Raw genomic sequence first — 13,247 nt, forward strand, 5'->3', positions numbered from 1 at the left:
TCAGTTGTGGGGCCCAGAACCAAACCCAGGATCCCGGCACTGCCTGACAGCGCTCTGGACGCCAGCACGGTTGTGCGTCCGAGTCTCGGCCACTGTGCTGCTGCTTCATTTGCTCTTAGACACACCCACAGCTCCCTGTTAAGCCCAGATGCTCTCTGGTTCTGCCCTCTTCCTGATCCTGAGCAGGGATGGAGCATTACTGTGCTTTCAGGAAGCTATTCTTGAAAGCCTCAGGCATTCTAAGCTCCTTTGCCATCTGTGGATGCTTGACACAGAACCCCTCACAGCGGGGTTCAGGGCATACTCAGCTTGGCTCTTCCAAAATCCAAGGCTCAGGGTACTCAGCAAGACCTTTAACTCCACAATGTTGTGGAACTGGACCTTCAGCACAGGGACCTATCCAGCCTGATCTGCGCTCGTTCCTCTGCGTCTCTGAAAAAAACACAGTGCAGAAGAGAACAGCAGGAGGGGCCTGCGTGTCTCAGGGCTCAGGATTTGTGTCACAGAACTCCAGAATTGTGACCCTTCAGCTCCACACAGATGCAGGTTAAGTGAAAAAGCCAAACTGTTTATTGCTGGAAGACAAAGCAAAGGGATGAGTTGAGAGGCAAAAAAGGGGGTGGCACAGTCTGAGGGCTGGGGGGATGGAGCTGTCAAAAAGGAGGGAGAGTGGAAGGGAAAAAGAAGGAGTAGGCAGTGTCTGAGGGCTGCAGGGAGGGAACTATCTACAGGCAGGGAGAGGGCTGAAGCCACATGAGCTTCCCACAGGCTCAGCTGTGCCAGTCATTAGCTGTGCCTGGAGCTCCAGCTGGTCTCTTCTGGTGTCAAGGTCTTCTCATCGTCCATGGCATCTGGAGGTCTTAAATGAACACTGTTTCTTCTGAGCCAGCAGATGAGCCTACTTCTGCAGCTCTTTCACTGAATATCAGTTGAACTACTGTGTTTGTCTGGGAAGGGCTGTCATTCCTCCTCAGGGCTTAAAAGGCTGGAAGAGAGAGGAACAGAGCCACAATCAGAGTCCGGATCTGTGGGAATCCTAGGAGAATGTCCTGCCAAGGCCATCCCAGCCTGCTCTTGCCAGAGTTACAGGAGGGGAGTGGCCAACGGGATCAGCTGCAAGGTCCTGGTCACGAATCCACACCCACCAAACCCCCTGCTTCGCGTCCCTGAAATCTCTCTGTGCTCTGCCCACACCACCCCTCGTCCACACAGGGAGCAAAGCCCTCTGTTGCCAGGGCAGAGACTGCAGCTCCCCCCGCCAGCCCCCACAGACAGCACTCACTCACCCTTACTGAAGGCCTAGAGCTCTTCCTGCTGCCCCCTCATGGGTACCTCGACCATCTCTGGGAACACAGAGCCTGTCAGGGCCCCAGCGGCACAGCTCCCTGCCAGCGGCGCTGCCAGCCCTGGGGCCACACGCCCTCCTGGCCCGGCAGGGCTCAGCCCGGGCCCTTGCCGCATCCTGACTCAGCCCAAGGGCACGGCTGCCAGAGGCCGGCAGCAGCCCCGAGGGCAGCCGGGGCTCCAGGGCGCCGGGCCCGGGTGCCGCTGCCGGGGCAGCAGCCGGGGCTGGGGCCGAGCTGCGGCGGGGCGGGGAGGGAGCCCGGGCTCGTGGCTCACCGATGAACCTGATGGCCGCCGCTCGCAGGGACTCCTGTGGGCTCTGCAGGTACGGCAGGGCCCGGCGCAGGTGCTCAGCTGCTTGCCTCTCGTCCTGTGCCAGCTGGAGAGAGCGGCAGGAGGGAAGGGTTGGTGCGGGCTCTGCCCCTCGGCCGGGCGCTGTCTGCGGCCAGCCCCGGCCTCCCGTGCCCGCCCAGCCCTGAGGCCCGGCCAGCAGCCGCTGGCGCCGGGCTCTGGAGGGGGCAGAGGGCCGGCTGCTGCCCGGGGAGCCGCGGTGCCGACCCAGCCCACAGCGCCACTGGGCCAGGGTGAAACAGAGAAATTAGGAATCATTTATAAAAATTGCCCTGAGTAAAAGAAGGGGCTACAAAACCCGTGTGAAATGCTGACTGCTCCCAAAAGAGCAGGAAGAGAATAAAGACTGCAGGATGAGATAAAGAGCTAGAATACGTAAACAGGATGCAAGCATAAATGCACCATAGGGTGAGGGGGTTCCTTGGATTCTTTTGGACCCCTAAGCCACAAGAAATGGAAAGAGAGGGTTCAAAAGAACTGAAAGGAGCATGCACAAAAAGACAAGGTGAAAATTTCAGCTGAAGGAAAATTGGTGACTTCAGCCCCAAAGGCCTCCAGACGACCACCAGAGTGACCAACAAGGAGCAGTGCGCAGCTGCAAATAGGCGTGGAACTAATTTTAGTATGAAGCGGGGACAGGCAGGGTTAGCAAATGAATATGTATTAGACATACTGTGTAGCCCTAGTTTGTAGAGAATAAAAAGGGAGAAACAAGACTCCAAGGTGTGCATGCTTTCGGAGGAGATATCCCCCATGCACCTCAGCACTGAATAAATTCATACCTACTCTCATAACTACTCTGTGAGTTATAGAGTTTTTCTATCCGCATACCAAGGGCTCCATTGGCACCCGGCTCGGGGCCACGGGAGCCTGGAGAAGAACGTGTGCGGCCCAGGGAAGGGAGCGGTGTGTGGGGCGCAGGCTGGCGCCCCTGGGTGGGGCACTGGGCAGGGGCACAGATGCCAGCACCACACACTGAGTGCTGGGGCCGAGGGTCTTCTCCAGGCTGAGGCTGGGGCTTCCAGGCTGTCCTTACCAGACACTCTGCAAAGTTCAACAGCTGCTCCTTCTTCATCAGCTGCTTGAGATTCCTCCTCTTTAGGAACTCGGCCACTCGAATCAGCGCTTTCCGAGAGGCCTGGAGAGCAGCAGAGATGGCACTGCAGGACTCTTGTCTGGGTGACAGGGCCCAGAGGAGGCTGCAGCCTGGGAGGTTCTAGGGCATGAGGAAGCCAATGCCCCTGCCAGGGATGCACCAGCATCACACAAAACCTGACCTTCGCCACATGCTGGTTCTCATCATGGCAGTGGATGAAGAGGGGAATCAGGCTCTGGCTCAAAATCTTCTCCAGGGGCTTTTTTCCCTCATCCATTACCAAGTCCATCATCTTGAAGAAGAGGTCAAGGGAGAGCAGCTGCACATGGCTGTGATCCTGGAGGAAAGGAAGAGAAAAAGAACTTAATACCAATTACTCCAGGCTCACCTGGGTGAAGCCCCAAATATCTGTAAAACACAAAGTTTTGTACAGCAGCCAGTGCTCGTGGCTGGGGGCACAGAGCCTTACATGGTCAAAGAGCAGCAGGAGTGCCTCAGCCAGCTTTGGGGCAGTGGTACTGGATATCAGGATGTCTTTGTTCTTGAGCATATTAGTGAACACATGGAGGGTCATGCCAACCACATCTCTGTCTGCATCACCCAGCAGCTCCAGAAGGCTTTGAGACAGGCTGCACATTCTTATGGCCTGTGTGGAAAACAAGGCTGTGCTGGGAAGCCATGAACGGCCCTGGCACTGCAACCCCACTCTGCTGCTGCCGGGCCCAGAGGCCAAAGGCCTGTCCCAAAGCACTCAGGCAGGTGAGGCAGGAGAGCTGGGAGCAGCTGCCTCAGCTCCTGAAGCCCAGCCAGCACAAGGAGCTGCTTTCCCCAGCACAGCTTCAGCTGCTGCCCTGTCCTCACCATCGAGGGATCCTTGCTGAGCACCATGAGGCCTCTGAGTGCCAGGCGACGCCTCTGCCTGCACTCATTCTGCAGGTGCATTGACATGATCTCCAGGATGCTGTCACCACATGCACTCAAGTCCAGGCAATCCAGGATCTGAAAGGCACAGGGCAGTGAGAGGGTACCCAGCTGGAACCTGGAGCCTGGAACCACACAGGGCTGGGTCCAGGCAGCGGCACAGGGAGCAGGCACTGTCCCAGGCAGCTGTGGCTATGCAAGGGCAGAGAGCTGAGAGGCAGGTCAGTGAGGTAGTGCTGGCCATCAAGCTCACCTCCACAAGGAATGCCAGGAAGGGCAGATCCCAGCATGGCTCCTCCCCGCTGAGCAGCCGGAGCAGGCGGAGTGCAATCCCAGAACATAAGGATAGGGAGGCACCGTGCATCTCCCTGGAAGGGGGGAAAAAGGCACCAAGACCCTGAGGTGGGGAGGGCAAACCTCTCCTAGGAATAACTCACTGAGGTCTGGTCTTTCCTCAGCATCCCTGGAGGGACTATGGGTACTTTGGGAGGTGGCTCCTTCTGGGCATCCTCTCCCGGCCTTTTCCAGTCTGCTCAGCCGTCTCTCAGTGACCCTCTGACCCAGGACCACAGGACTGTGGGGGACACCTCAGGCACAGGGCACAAAAGCTGGAGGTAGCGGGGAGAAGGGGGACTCACCTGGCCAACAGACCCACGGCATAGTGCTGGGTGTCAGCACAGAGCAGCGTGTCCCAGCCACGCTTGCGCTCCATAGCCATCAACTCACTATCATAGTGCAAACAGCAGAGCAGAGCCTTCATGGCCTGCACTGCAAACCTGTGTGCAGAGCAAAGCCCAGGTCACACTGGGAAAACTGGCAGTGTCTACAAAGGCATGGGAAGGACAGGAGGACTGGCACCTGTTGGGGTTGCTGGGAAGGCGGTGTTCCTCCTGGCATGCTCTCCAGAAGATGTCAACTTCCACTGGTGGCATCTGCTGGGTGGTGATGACAACATGGAACAGCAGAGCCACAAACAGGCGGGCGGAATAAAGGATCATCGCCTCGTGGCACTCAGGCACTTGGATAATCACCCAGAGCACCAGAGTTGCCTGCAAAAGAAGCACCCAAAGACAGCGCTCAGTGCCGAGGTGTCCATGGGGCAGGGCCCAAGGGGAGACACAGGGGGAGCAGCGGGCCTGGTGTCCCCTGAGCCTGCCCCTAGCCCAGGTTTCAGCCCAGCACTCCCAGAGGCAGGGAGAGGGTGGAGAGCTGCTGGAGAGGTGATGTGGGACTGAGCAATGGCCCATAAACTCACAGCCAGGGAAAAAACCTTCTTGTTGTCCCCATCGGAGGTGCACATGCTGTGCAGAGGCCAGTCCTCCATCACACAGAGCAGTGTTGCCAGCACCTTCTCCACTGTTGGTCCTGACGAGGCGATAGTTCTCCACATCATTGCAGCAGCTCTGTGGGATCAGAGCTCTGTGTCAGGGGTGTCTCAGTCATAGCACCATGACCTATGCAGCTGTGGGAGCCCAAGTGACAAAGCCCCAGTGCCCTGAGGGGCAGGGAGGGAACATTGGCAGCAGCCTGGAGAAACAGAGGGGCCCGAGGCTCCTGGACCTCTCTGCCTGTTGGGCAGACCCCATTGGAGAGACTGTGCAGGGCAATGGGCCCTAAAGGCTGGTGAGCCCTGAGTTCTCAAGGCACGTGGGCCCCATACCTGTCACATGATGGGGCACAGTGCAGCAGGGTCAGCACCACATCAACAGGATGTTTTTCAGCCAGCTTCAGAATGTTCATGGCCAGCCTGGCACCCACAGTGGCATGGGACATGAGACTCTGGTGAATGTTTTTCACCATGGCTGGCACCTGGAGGAGGCATGGGGAAGACTTGGAGCACTGTAAAAGGGATCAGCTTCCCCAGCTTCCCCCAAGAAGTGCTTCCCTTCCCACCACACTGTGCTGGCCTGAAAGGCTGAGGGGGCCCAGTGGCCATGGCTTGAGGGGGCACACGACCCTGGGAGGCCTCCAACCCTAGCCCCAGGCTGGGTACCTGCTGAGAAGAAAATCCTCTCTCCTCAAAGAAATCTGTAGAGGGAGCATGAATAATTGTGGGAGTGGGCATGGGGTCAGTATTTGCGATGTCCTGAGCCACTCCAGTGTTGGCGTTTGTGGTGGCCACGTCCTCAGTCAGTTCCACGTCATCCTTTGCCCTGTGATCATTCATTGCACTGTCAGAGTCTTCTGAGCACTCAGCCAAATCTGGGCTAGTTTCAGTCTTTGTCATGCCCTGAGTCTCTTCATTGACAGTGTCTGTGGTGGCCACACCAGTGCTGAAGTTTGTGATGGCCATGTCCTCAGTCACTTCCACGTCAGCCTTTGCCCTGTGATCATTCATTGCACTGTCAGAGTCTTCTGAGTGCTCAGCCAAATCAGGGCTGGTTTCAGTCTTTGTCAGGCCCTGAGTCTCTCCACTGATAGTGTCTGTGATGGCCACATCCTCAGTCATTGACATGAGAAAAACCTCTTCCCAATTTTCAGTCACTGAGGTGTCAAACTTTTCTGAGTGGTCAGGTGAATCTGGGCTGACATCAGGCTCTGCCTGGAGCTCAGTCAGCCCAGAGTCAGGCTTGGCTGTGCTCTCAGTTGCTGTGGTACTGTTCTTTCTACGCTGAGTGGGCACAGACTTCCAGAACATCTGCAGGAGAACAAAGGGAAGCTAGGCATGTTCCATGGAGTACTAAAAGTGCAGTTCTCCGCTGAGCAGTGACAGCAGGCCCAGACCAGGTGGGGATGGCTGCAGGTACCTTCAGCGTTCTGCGGAAGCGGCCACGGGAGGGATCCTGCTCTTGTGTCCGGTCCATGGCCGCATCTGGCAAAGAGCGAGCGCAGCCAGAGCTGAGGGGCTGTGGGAGAGGCCAGAGAACACAGCCCAGCCCTGCACTCCCCAGGCAGGGACAGCCCTGGGATGTGCCAGGGGATGGAGCAGGGCTGCTGTGGGGGGTGGGGCAGCCCTGGCCCCTCTTCCATTCTGTCTGTGGGCATGTCCAAAGCAGGTGGGATGGGATGGGGCCAAGCTGGTTGCAGCCATCAGCCCTGTGGCCCAGCTCTGCCACTCACCATCCTGCAGTGGCTGGAACTGCTCCGGCTCTTCAGGCTGTTGTGCTGGAGCAGCTCCAGTGTCCTTCTTTCTTTTCCCCCTGACCACTTTGAATAGGCTGAGGAATCTGCCTGCCATGCTAGAGTCTGGCCTTGAGGGCACCTTAAAGAGAGATGCCTTGGGAAAACTCTGAGTCAACAAATCCCGCAGTTGTGCCTTGAAGACGCCTGCGGTAGAGATGCTGCAGGAAGACTACAGGACAGCAAGTCCTGCAGTCTGCTCTTGAGGGCTCTGCCACAATGACAGGAGACTCCTCTTAAATGATTCTGGTCACCGCGTCCCACAGTCTCACCTTGAGGGCACAGGCCAGAAGGATGGCAGATGCCTCAGGAAAGCTCTGGGTTACCAAGTCCCACAGTCCGGCCTTGCAGGCACCTGCAAAAGAAAAGCCTTGGGAAGGCCACGACCACCAAGGCCCACAGTCTTTCCACAAGGTCACCTGTAGGAGTAAAGCCTCGGAAAAGCTCCAGGTCAGACACAAATGAGTGCGCTGTGCGGGGGCTCCTCACAGCACCACTCTGGCGTGTCCTGTCCCGTCGCATGCACCGAGCACTGTTGTGTGGCCCTGTCACCGCCAGCTCCTATGTCACCACGTGTCACAAAGGGCCCTTTGACACCCTGTCCATTTCCATCCCATGGTGACCATATGTCACAAAGGGCCCTTGCACACACTGCCCTCTGCCCTGGGGCCGCCCCCATCCCCCCCAGAGTAGCCCAGGTTGGACGGAATCCCTTGCCCAAAGCGTCTAAGACAGCCCGACAGGATCTTTAGGAACGCCTCAAACCATCACCAAATGCTGCCCTGCTCTGCAGGCTCGGGGCAGCAGAAGAAGCCCCCAGGGCTGCCGACGCAGCCGCAGCAGGAAGGGCACGGGGCCTTGCACAGCTGGCACAGCCTCCTTTGGACACATCCTGGCTGATGGCCATTGTAAACTTGCAGGTGTGACACAGACAAGGAACGTGTGGGCCAGGGCACGAATGCTGCTCTGAGCCCTGGGGCCTGGCCAGCACTGAGATCAGCAGGTGTGGCAGAGTCCCCACCTAGACAGACCTGCCACCCCCCTGAGTCTTGACAGTGCTGGTGCCCATCTCCTGCCCCAGAGACCTGTGCCCCTGGTGGGCTTCTGTGCCAGAGGGCAGCCAAAGCCCATGTGCATTGGGGACTGTGCTCCTTCCTGCAGGGGTCTTGGCTGGAGCTCCTGGAGCTACTGCTGGCCACTCTTGCTATCTGTCAAATGATGTTGCTCCTTCCTGGAATGATATTTTCCATGGAAGGAGTTTGCAGTAGCACAAAAACACCATCAGCTGCTGAATTTCTTAGGATGGTTAGATTGTACAGAGGCACTGTCATGTTTCGGTCTGATCTTCGGTCTGTTTTTCTGGGACAAACATTAGCCCACTTTCTGATGTTCAAGGCTTCAGTTGCTGCATGTCCGTCTGTGTGCAGCTGATACAAGGCAAACATTTTCCCCAGACACAAAAAGTCCTGCCTGGACAATCACAGAGCTACATCTATTTTTAGTTTTAACTTTTTTAAATTTTTCCAGAGCCTGCTGGCTGTGTTCAAGGTTTTCTCCCAATTTTCTCCCTAGTGCACATTCTCCAGAAATTGTGCTTTTACGTCCTTTTGCATTTATTAAATTTACCTGCAATGACCAGTCAATCAAAACCCTGGGAATCCTTCAACTTCAGGTTGAACCCAGGCAAAATACTTATCTCCCACATCTGAAGCCATGAACTGCCAAGTACTGTCCCTGGTGTCATACCCTGTCCCCTGTAGGTGTCCTGATGCCATTTCAAAGGGGTTGCTAATGAAAATAATTTTAATATTTTTGTAGTTTCCACACTGGCATTAAAATCCTTGACTAGAAAAATCACATGTCAAAATTTCTAGGATTCTTACATACCAAAGCTGTCATTTTCACCCTGGATTTTAGAGTGTCTGAAGAGTCACACAAGGTTTTAGTTTTAGACATTACAGAAAAAGTCTTTGCTCTTTGGCTATACCATTCCATCAGCATATAATCCTGATGATTCCTTTAGGCAGGAGCAGCGAACGCAAGAATGAGCCAAACAAGCTATTCCTGTGTTCTCATGTCCTGCACAGCAGTAACTGGGAATTCAAGAATGGATTCAGGAGGCAATGGGTGCACAGGGAGCCACAAAGACTTTGGGATGCTGAAATGGACCAGCCTGGTGCCTGTGCCCAGGCTGCACCGGGCTGAGTCCAACTGGGTGATCTAACAATGGTTGAATGGACACACCATGGGCCACTGGAGACTCCTGCTCCTAATTCTGTGAGCTACAATATTCACCTGTCATTCACCAGATGATTTTTTCATCTTTGCTTGAAATCCAGGAGAAGAAAAGGTCAACATGGAAAAGTGTTCTTCCAATTCTAGTGACAATTGTGTCTGCACACCACCTGTGCCCATGGCAGGGTGGTTGGAACTGGATGATGTTTATGATACTTCCCAACACAAAGTGCTCTGGAATTCTGTGGTTCCCCAAGTGGAGAGCAAAACTGAGCCATGTAAGTCCCTGCTTTTTTTCAGCGCATGCTGCCCCTTCCTTTGTTCTAAGCAAGTCCAGGGTTTAGTTTCAGAGCTGACGCATCTGTCATTAAGATGCCTTCACAGAAGAGAGGGAGGACAGGTGTAGCACAAGGCTCGAACCCCATCAGTGTCTCTCTCTCACGATGGCACCAATGCCACTGCCTTGGGACACCTGAGTGTGGAAGGCGAGCCCGCCCTCAAGCACGGCCATCCAAGTCAGTCAGGGGCACAGGCTGCATCTGAAGCTGCCAAGTGTTGCTGTGAGGCTGCAAGTGAACAGAAAGCCATTGTGGCCAACTCTGCTGAAGCCTTTTGCCAAACCAAAGGCAGCTGTGCCCACAGCCTCCCCCTGTTTGGCACCCGGCTGCTGTGGACGCCTCACTGTGCAGGTGCCGACGTTTGGGCTGCTGCTGTTCCTGTGCCCACTCTGCTGCTGTTTCTGTGGGCTCCAGGGCCTCTTCAGCAGCAGCGACTCTGCAGCCCTGCTCGAGGAGACATCGCCACCCTCCCCATGGTGGTGTGATGAACGGGCCAGGAGACCAGCTCCTTTTAAAAAGGCCTTTATTAAACAGGACAGCTCTGGGGTGGGGGCCCGAGGGGTCGCACACACCACCACTGCTCCCACTTGGACACCGCAGAAGAGGAGGATCCGTGCAGCTTTGTCACTAGGGCAGAGCTGGGCCTTCCTTCCTCACGGGAGTCCCCGGGAAGACTCATCCTCTTGGCCTCATAGCCTAGGGTGTCATCCCAGTCGAGTCCCCTCGTGGTTATGTCGGCCTCTGGAGGGAAGTCAGGGGACTCCTCTGGGTCTTCCTTGTTAGATGGTACTGTTTTTATTCCTTCCCTTTTGTGTGGCTCGTTGTCTCGGGGTTTTTTCCAGTCTGGGTGCGTCCCATGAGTCTCTGGTCTCTTTCATTTTCATAAAAGTCCTTATGTCATCCTCCTCCTCAGGGCCCAACTGAACAAGGTACAGCAACTTGGGGCAGGGGTACAGTGTTGCCATGTGGGAGTCTAGGAGCAGTGGGGGCAGGGCCTGGCTGAACACGGAACAAGAAACACAGGGTACAGCAACTTGGGAGAGGGGGTACAAGGTAAGTAAACCTGGGACAGGGGTACAAGGTAAGGGGTTTACAAACAGTAATATGTTAAACAATATTCTAATTATTCTTAACAATATCCCCCCTCTTATATTTTGATCGGGCTCAAGCCCGCATCAATTAGCAATTTCCGATTCCTGGAAATAGAATTTCTTCAGTTTTTGGTATTGGTCATAGACCTTCTTAGCTGATTTATGTTCCTCTTGTTGACTTTCCATGTCCATCATTTTAGTGTGCTTAGTTGTTTTTGAAATTTGAGTACTTGCTTGGATTGTGGATGAGATTACTCTGATTAGACAGGGGAGCAGGCAGGGTAGAAACAGTAGGCTTGTTAATGCGGCTGCAGCTACAAAAGCTACCTTCTTCCACCATTTTCCTTTAAATGACCAAAAGTCATCCCACCAGCTGGTATCTAGTAGAGGAGTCCATTCTTGAGTCCCTACATAAGCAATTTTACGAATCTCTGTGGATATGTTTTTAATAACCTCGCTCCTATCATCCATCTCCAAGCAGCACTCAGAAGAGTTAAATTTACCACAAATTCCCCCCTCTTCTGCCAACAGATAGTCTACTGCCAACCGAATTTGACAGATAACTGTTCTGGTTTGTGCCAATTGAGTATTTATATGATCGAGAGCTGAGGCTGTTCGATTGGAGATTACTTCAAGTACTGCTTGGAGTCGAATAATCCGATTTAACATGTAAATTGGGGTACGGTATCCCCAGGATCCGTCCTGGGCCCATGTTGCTGGTCCATAAGTTTTAATGATCTCCTCTGGTGTCCAAATTCTCCCCTTCCATTTCTGAGTGCTTTCCATGTCAATTACATGCCTTCTTTTTCGGTTTAATTTCTTCAGATCATCATATACTGGAACTCCCAAGCTTGTCCCTGACTCTTTAGGTAGGAGGAAGAAGGCAGGCTTGATAATGCCTATTGTACAGCTCCCTGTCCAATCCTTTGGAAGGACAGTGTAAGCAACATTCCCACAAATCCAAAACAAGTGATCAGGGGCTTCCCAAAAAACATCTGCTATCTGTGTGGGGTGTTCCCAAAATTTGGATATTTGCTTTACTTCCCAAAAGGGGTTTATTCCCTTGTCTGCACATTCATGGAGATTATACCCCTCATGATAAATGCAGCCCTTCTTTTTCTTCTCAATTGCCCAATATGTATCTGGTTTTCGTGGGATCCACTTAGTCCTCATATCCTTTATGATCAAATATCTTTTACACGCCATCCTTCCGACCGGAGTAGTATACCTTTTTCCTGTTCTCAGTATACACTCTTCACCAATTACTTTTGATTTTAAATCCCATCTCTCTTTAGCTCTCTTCATTAAGAGCTGGGATTTCGGTTCTGTTTGTTTCCATTTGAGGATTTCCAATGGTCCCAGACTAATTCCTTCTCATGGCCATAATTCAGACATCTTTGTACTCCCACAAACCCAACAATTAGTTATGTTTAGTTCTTTACTGATTCTCTCTACCAAATCTATGAATAAGTTCTTCCCATCATGTATCTCTAATTGGTCCTTTTTAGGCATCTCTGTTAGTTGTTTTTCCTTTATCAAGTCCTTCATTCCTTCTTTCTCAAAACAGAACCATGCTTCTCCCATAGGGCATTCACCCAGTAGGCGTTGCCTAAATGAAGCAGTATTTTTTGCCAGCCAATATACTTTCCCGCCCTCTTGGCAGGTTGTTAACTGGGAGTGGTTGAAGCATTTGGAATTTATGTTAGTGTGTACCCGGATTAGTGAGCCAAGGCTCTCCCCGTCATAGAGAGGATGGTAACACTTGGAGCATGCATTCTTTCCGCTCTCCATGGTGCTCCTCATCACCAGGACTATTATTAGTCCCCTCAAGAGTCCGGTGTGAACCATTCCTCGATCTCACCCGGTCTTGCCTCTTGAGTTGGGGAGTTCTTATTCCCTTGGAAATATGACCGGGTTTGCTTCCTCCCCTTTCCCTACTAATTTGATGCTTCCTCGGAAAATGCTCTGTGGGAGATATCTGGTCAGACTACACTTCTGTAAAACTTAACAAACTTTAAACCTGAGCAACAGTCACTTATACAAGAAATTCTGTAAAGTTACACTTATACACGTTCTGGGATTAATAAAGGAAACTCAACAAAGTTTAAACTTGATGAACAGCAATCATAACTATTATGAATCTTAAAAATACAGGATTTCAGTCTTTGTTAGGTTTTACTACCATTCTTTATCAGTTTTTCTTCTCCTTTTTAAAGGTTACTTTAAGGTTGTTTGAATTTGGTATAGCAATCCACTTGGGTGAGGTTGTCGGTGTTCTTACGAGATCTGGTTCATTACTTGGAGGGGGTACTGGTCCTTTTACTCTGGAAATGTGCGTCCAGCCTCTTTCTTGAGTCCGAACTGAAGTGTGTGATGTGAGTAGCACCTGAAAGGGACCTTCAAATTTAGGAGTTAGCGGGATGTTGTTCCATGACTTTATTAAAACCCAGTCCCCAGGCTTAATCTGATGCATATCAGAGTCTAAGGGGGAAGTCTGAGGCAGGTACCCTCTCTTTCTTAAATCTTCCAGTGTGTTTCCAATAGTTTTCAAGTACCTCTGGGTTACATCTTCCCCTTCCAAATAATTCCCTGTGCTATAGGGAGTTATCAGAAATGGTAACCCAAACAGCATTTCATAAGGAGAAGCTCCTATATCTGACCTGGGTCGGGTTCGGATTCGCAGAAGGGCAAGGGGCAAGCATTTAAGCCAGTTCATTTGAGTTTCAGCAATGAGCTTGGTAAGCACATTTT

General features: G+C 52.9%; 1 long non-coding RNA gene and 1 pseudogene across 1 annotated transcript; both read right to left on the reverse strand.

The window, feature by feature from the left end:
- The window catches only part of LOC131589807 (uncharacterized), a 583,542-nt pseudogene that overhangs the window by 173,733 nt on the left and 396,562 nt on the right, over nucleotides 1-13,247 (reverse strand).
- LOC131589911 (uncharacterized) lies at nucleotides 854-2,309 on the reverse strand. The gene is made up of 3 exons (XR_009279880.1): nucleotides 1,621-2,309; nucleotides 1,287-1,343; nucleotides 854-985 (listed from the first exon to the last, which is right to left on the reverse strand). It is a non-coding gene; the product is annotated as an uncharacterized LOC131589911 (long non-coding RNA).

Source organism: Poecile atricapillus, chromosome 30 (assembly GCF_030490865.1).
Source record: "Poecile atricapillus isolate bPoeAtr1 chromosome 30, bPoeAtr1.hap1, whole genome shotgun sequence".
In the NCBI taxonomy this organism is placed as follows: Eukaryota; Metazoa; Chordata; class Aves; order Passeriformes; family Paridae; genus Poecile; species Poecile atricapillus.